Raw genomic sequence first — 5,421 nt, 5'->3', positions numbered from 1 at the left:
TTCACCGTGTTAGCCAGGATGGTCTCGATCTCGGGACCTCGTGATCCGCCCGTCTCGGCCTCCCAAAGTGCTGGGATTACAGGCTTGAGCCACCGCACCCGGCCCTAATTAACTTTCATATTAGCAGATTAAACTAGCAGAGCAGGTTCAAGGGAAATTAAATGATATGGACCCTAATTTGTATCATTCTGAGTTGATTGTGGTTGATACTTAAAAGTCAACCATTGCTTTTGATAAGTGATATTGATTAGGTTAAATCTTCTTTTAAATAGTATTTACCAGTTAGCAAAGTCTGTTTTCAGAATTACAGTGGGCACAGAGGTGTTCATAAAATAGGAATTGAGTCCCACTCGATAAGAGTTGCTTAAATTTGATACTGTTGATATTTGGGCTGGATAAAATCCTTCTGGTAAGGGTCCGTGCTGTGCATTACAGGATGGTGAGCAGCATCCCTGGACTGCACACTGGATGCTGTTTGCATCCCTCTCCTGTGACACCCACAATTATACCAGATGTTGCCAGATGCCCCAGGGGGACAGCGTCAACCGCTGTCCTACAGAGTCAGAAAATATTGTAGGGAGAAAAAAATAACAACGGCAAAGGTCAGTGTTCATGTTAAATAGATTGAGATTATGGAATGTGTATATCAATGTTAAAATTATACCTTGATCAATGTACTTTTATAAACTTGCCATAGATATCTCAAATTTGAAATTTCAAGACAGCTTTATTATTCTTAAATGCTGTATGATAATGAAGAAAAATAAAAATTTATTTCTTACAAAGTTAAATGTTAATTAAATTCAATAGAATGATTCATTTATGGTTAACTTTTGGCAATTTATAATTTCAGACAAGACTGTGTAGCAAGTGTTTTATTGAAAAGTAAAAAAAAAAATTGCATTTTAATACTGTGTCTAGTTTGTTAAAATTTTGATACACTAATAGGATATTGCCTGTATAGTTTCTGTTGCATTTATAATATTGTTTCTGATTTTTTTAGTTTTATTTTCTAGCAAGTTTTAGGCTGAAAGCCACATATAATTAGTTACGTAAGAACTATGAGTTGCCATGGCTACTGAATTGGACATTGGAGCCTTAGACTGTTACCCAGCACCTTGTAAGTACTTAGCAAGGGTTAGATATTACTGTTGTTATATTACTAGGATGCCATCCAGAAAATCTAAGTAGGAATGTCTTTTGACCTGGTAATTTAGAACTCCTTCATCTTTTATAAAGAGGAGTATCCGTCTCCTAGATATAACCACTTCTGACCCCAAAGGCAGATGTGTTGGTTTTGAACTTGAAAGCTAAGTGATATCTATAATTTTTTTTTTTATTAAACTGTTTTAAATTCTTAGTCTTCAAAATATATACTTGTTTGATTCTGGTCAAACCATTGCCAACTCCTTTAAGAACAAAGTAGAGGTGGCTTTCTATGTAATTGCTGATTCTGTTTCCCTACCTATATTATCAAGAGAACAAGACCAAAACAGAAAATGGTGTAATAGGAAGGAAGGCACATTTTCTTCTCACGTGGCCCTGCCCCCTAGGGGACAAGTCCAGGTCATACCCGCAGTGGGTCCCTGTGGGAACTGCCCTCCACCTGTCCCCAGGGGACAAGTCCAGGTCACACCCGCAGTGGGTCCCTGTGGGAACTGCCCTCCGCCTGTCCCCAGGGGACAAGTCCAGGTCACACCCGCAGTGCCTGTCCCCAGGGGGTGCTTGTGCAGTGGTTTCATCCTCTCACGTGGATCTGTCTGCCGGAGCCTTACTAAGGTTGGGAGTTCCTCATGGGATGAGGTCCTCTAGATGCCCTCTTGGCAGATGGGATTTTCTGTATTCTTCTTCACCCTTCCTCTCTAGATGCTTTTTCAGCCCTAAGTATGTACTTACACATTTTCTAACATTTTATAGCATGAACTGAAGTGTATATTTGTGTGTATTCAGATATCCTGACAGCTTTCTACTTTACAATTTTCACACATACTTTATACTTATTTACTACATACATGGTTCAGACTCCCAAATGTAAATCTCCAACACTGCATTCTCTTCTCTATTTTAAAGTCTTGTAGGTGAATTCATAAGTAAACTGATATATCTAGACAGTAGAATGTTATTTGGCACTAAAAAGAAATGAGCTACCAAGCCACGAAAAGACGGAGCGGAAAGTTAGGTGCATGTTGCTGAAAGCAGCATGAAAAGACTACATCCTGAAGGAGTCCAATTCTCCAGCATTCCAGTAAAGGGAAAACTGGAAACAGTAAAAAGCCAGGGGCGAGAGGGGAAGGAGGAATGAGTGGGCAGGGCACAGGGTTTTCAGGGCAGTGAAACTCTTCTGCATGGTACTGAAATGGTGGATATAGGTCATTATGCATTTGTCCAACACCAAGAGCAAGCTTCAAGTAAACTGGACTCCGGGTGATAACGACACGTTGATGGACATCTATCGGCTGTAGCAAATGGACCACTCTGATAGTGGGGGAGCCTGTGTGTGTGGAGGGGCTGAGAGTCTATGGAAACTCTCTACCTTCCACCCAATTTTGCTGTGAACCTGAACTGGTCTAAAGAATAAAGTCTATTAAAATTTGGGTGTTAAACATGAAAAGGAGCTTAACCTCATTAATCACTGGGTAAGTGCAAATTAAAACCCAGATTTAAAGGACCAGCATCACCGAATGCTGACAGAATAGAAGGTAACTGCTGAGCAGCACGTCTGCTACCGTGGAGCTGTCAGCCACTATCTGCTAAAGTCAAAGGAGTCAGACTGGCGGGAGATCAGTGTGGATGGTTCTGCTTTCTTCTGTTTCCATTTTACTAACTTAGCAGAGAACTAATGCAGCATATTCCTGAGCTGGGAAGTCATTGACACATTCGTTGTCACTTTGAGAAACTAGGTGTTTCCTAGGTTTTTATGCACTGTCCTATAAGTAGGTGATACAGTGTGGGTTCCGGGCTTGTGCTCACTCATGGAGCTCCTTACTACATGTCCAGTCTCTAGCCCAGGGACGCCCCTGCAGAACATCTGCCGTGATTCCATCAGCCTTGGTGTTCGCATAATCGGATGGTGTCATGCCGCGGGAGCAGTCCTGCTACACACAGCAGTGTGAGTAAATCCACAGACCCAGTCTTGAGTGGAAGAAACCGGATTCAAAAGGCACATGTGATTCCAGTGAAATAAAGGTCAGAAACAGGCGAAACCAATTAAGATGTAGGCAAGAATAGAGGCTACTTCTGGGGGCACAGGGAGCCTTGTGAGATTTTGGAAGTATTCTCTGTGTTGATAGGGTGTTAATTACATGGGTGAATATGTTAGGATTGATTGAAACAATTTGTGCACTTTTAAGTGACAGCTTAACACAACATAGAATCAGTGCACTCTATAGCTCAGCACTGATAGAGAATCAGTGGAGAGCAAATGGCATCTCACCTTGACAGGAGTGGAAGGAAGTGCAGGTGCTTATGGTCACTGCATCTTGGTATCAGATTGGCCAGGAAAAGCCATGAAGACACACCCTGCGTGGGTTGGGGCTCCACTCCTGAGAGAAGACAGCAAGGTCAGCTTCCACGGTGTGTGTCGGGTCCCCGTGCCCATGGGCCCCTGCTGGCAACTGACACGGCATTGGTGGACATGACACCCTTGAGCTGTAAGAAAAGAACTCTGTCCCCAACCCCACCCCATGGGGGACAGATACTGCAGTGGGGTTGCTTGTGTGCTGCTTGATCACATGCCCCGATGCAGATTAAAAGGAACACACAGAGTCTGAACAGGAAAGGGGTTCCCATGCCAGGTGACAAGCCAGCTCCAGCCGTGAGGCCTTGCCTGCATCTCAGCATGTCCACGTGCTTCCCCTTCGGCCTGGAAGCTGCATTTCCTTAGTCTGCACCTGGCCGAATCTGAGTCATTTAAACCCTTGGCTTAAACGTTATCTCAGATGATCCTCTCAGGACTCAAATCTGAATCACAAGCACGAAGTGGGAGCTCAGTGACTTTGAGTAAATTATGAATAAAAACTAAGCGTATACTCACGGGTCCTATAAGGCTACATCGCTTGTGTACAGACAGTGCCCTCTCAGCAGTCGCCACTCCCATGTCAAAGGCTGCTCATGCTTCCCTTCAGCTAACGGTAGGCCAGGTGGGCCAGGCAGTGGCACAGCCCACCTCCCAAGAGCGCCGGAAACACCTGAGAGAATGTCAGAGACCAGATAGCTCTGAAAAGTGTAGGGCAGAATCTGGGAGAAGAAAACTGCTGCTTTTTCCAAGGGGCATTGCCCAGTTCCAGTAAAGGAGCAGAGAGGCTGAGAAACGGAGAGGTGCTTCCAATAGCTGGACAGGAATGGGGGAGCAGAGACCAGGGCCGAGAGCTGCTGAGGGCAAGGCCCACAGAGGGCTTCCCAGGCTTCACATGCTAGGAAGAGGAATTGAGGGCCAGCCTAGAATTGGCTCAAAACCTGTTATTAGGGAAATCTGAGATAGTTACTTCTCTAGTTTCTTGCAGAAAACCATTATCTGAAGGACAATAGCACATCACAGACTCCAAACATCCCCCACGTCTTTGTCATACACGGCATCCATAGCTCGCTGGGCGTCCACCCGGTGGGAGACAGGCCAGCGCGACCAAGTGGCCAGCAACAAGCCAGCGGCAGTGACTTCGGGGCCCAGAGAATGTTGTCAGCAGCCACAAACCTAAGACACAAAGCTTAACATCAAGGAAATAAAAGTCATGGCAGAATTTTTAGAGGAACTGGAAATTATTTTTTTTAAAGAATCAAATGGGCCCAGTTTTGAAGGATGCCCCTGAGAGCCATCGGCCCCAGCAGAGAATCACTGCTGGGGTCTCTGTTTCTTATCACAGAAATTCTAGAACAGTGTCCAGAACATAGTTGGCACTCAATAATTACTTGCTAAAGGGAGGAAAGAAGGAAGAGAAGATAGAGTAGAACGTGTTCCATGTGAATTTTTTATTGAGGAGGCTTGACAGGCGGCCAAGAGGCCTGGGGAGGCCTGTGTTCCCGGCTTTCGACTGTTTGTTGAGCAAAGACAGTGACCTTTCTGTTCCCAGGGAGAACAGGCCTTCTCAGTTTCATTATAGATGATGTTCTTCACAGCCCTTAAGTTACTTTCAAGAGGAAGAGAAGGAGACTTCGTTGACCTATTTAAATAAGATTGAAAGATGCTTTTATTTTAAATCTCTGAAATTTTTATACTTCTGGCCAACAATGGACATTCTTAGAATTTTTGAAATTTACAACTTAATCATGACATGTGAACATCCTAAAGTACACATATGTCCTTGAAAATATTCCACAGAGAAGCTACAATGAAAGCCATAAGACTCTGATTGGCTCTGTGACCATGGTTTGCAGATTGATTTGAAAGACATGACCTGCTGTCCAGGCATATGCCGGTTGATTTGT

General features: G+C 44.1%; 1 protein-coding gene and 1 pseudogene across 1 annotated transcript in view; one reads left to right on the top strand and one right to left on the bottom strand.

Annotated features, from left to right (window-relative positions):
• Positions 1–3,508, bottom strand: part of LOC105512031 — a 7,461-nt pseudogene extending 3,953 nt beyond the window's left edge.
• Positions 1–5,421, top strand: part of LOC105512032 (isopentenyl-diphosphate delta-isomerase 2-like) — a 22,566-nt gene that overhangs the window by 8,212 nt on the left and 8,933 nt on the right. The window lies entirely within an intron of this gene.

This window comes from Colobus angolensis, unplaced genomic scaffold, assembly GCF_000951035.1.
Source record: "Colobus angolensis palliatus isolate OR3802 unplaced genomic scaffold, Cang.pa_1.0 Scaffold209, whole genome shotgun sequence".
In the NCBI taxonomy this organism is placed as follows: Eukaryota; Metazoa; Chordata; class Mammalia; order Primates; family Cercopithecidae; genus Colobus; species Colobus angolensis.
This window is presented reverse-complemented; position numbering and strand designations above follow the sequence as displayed.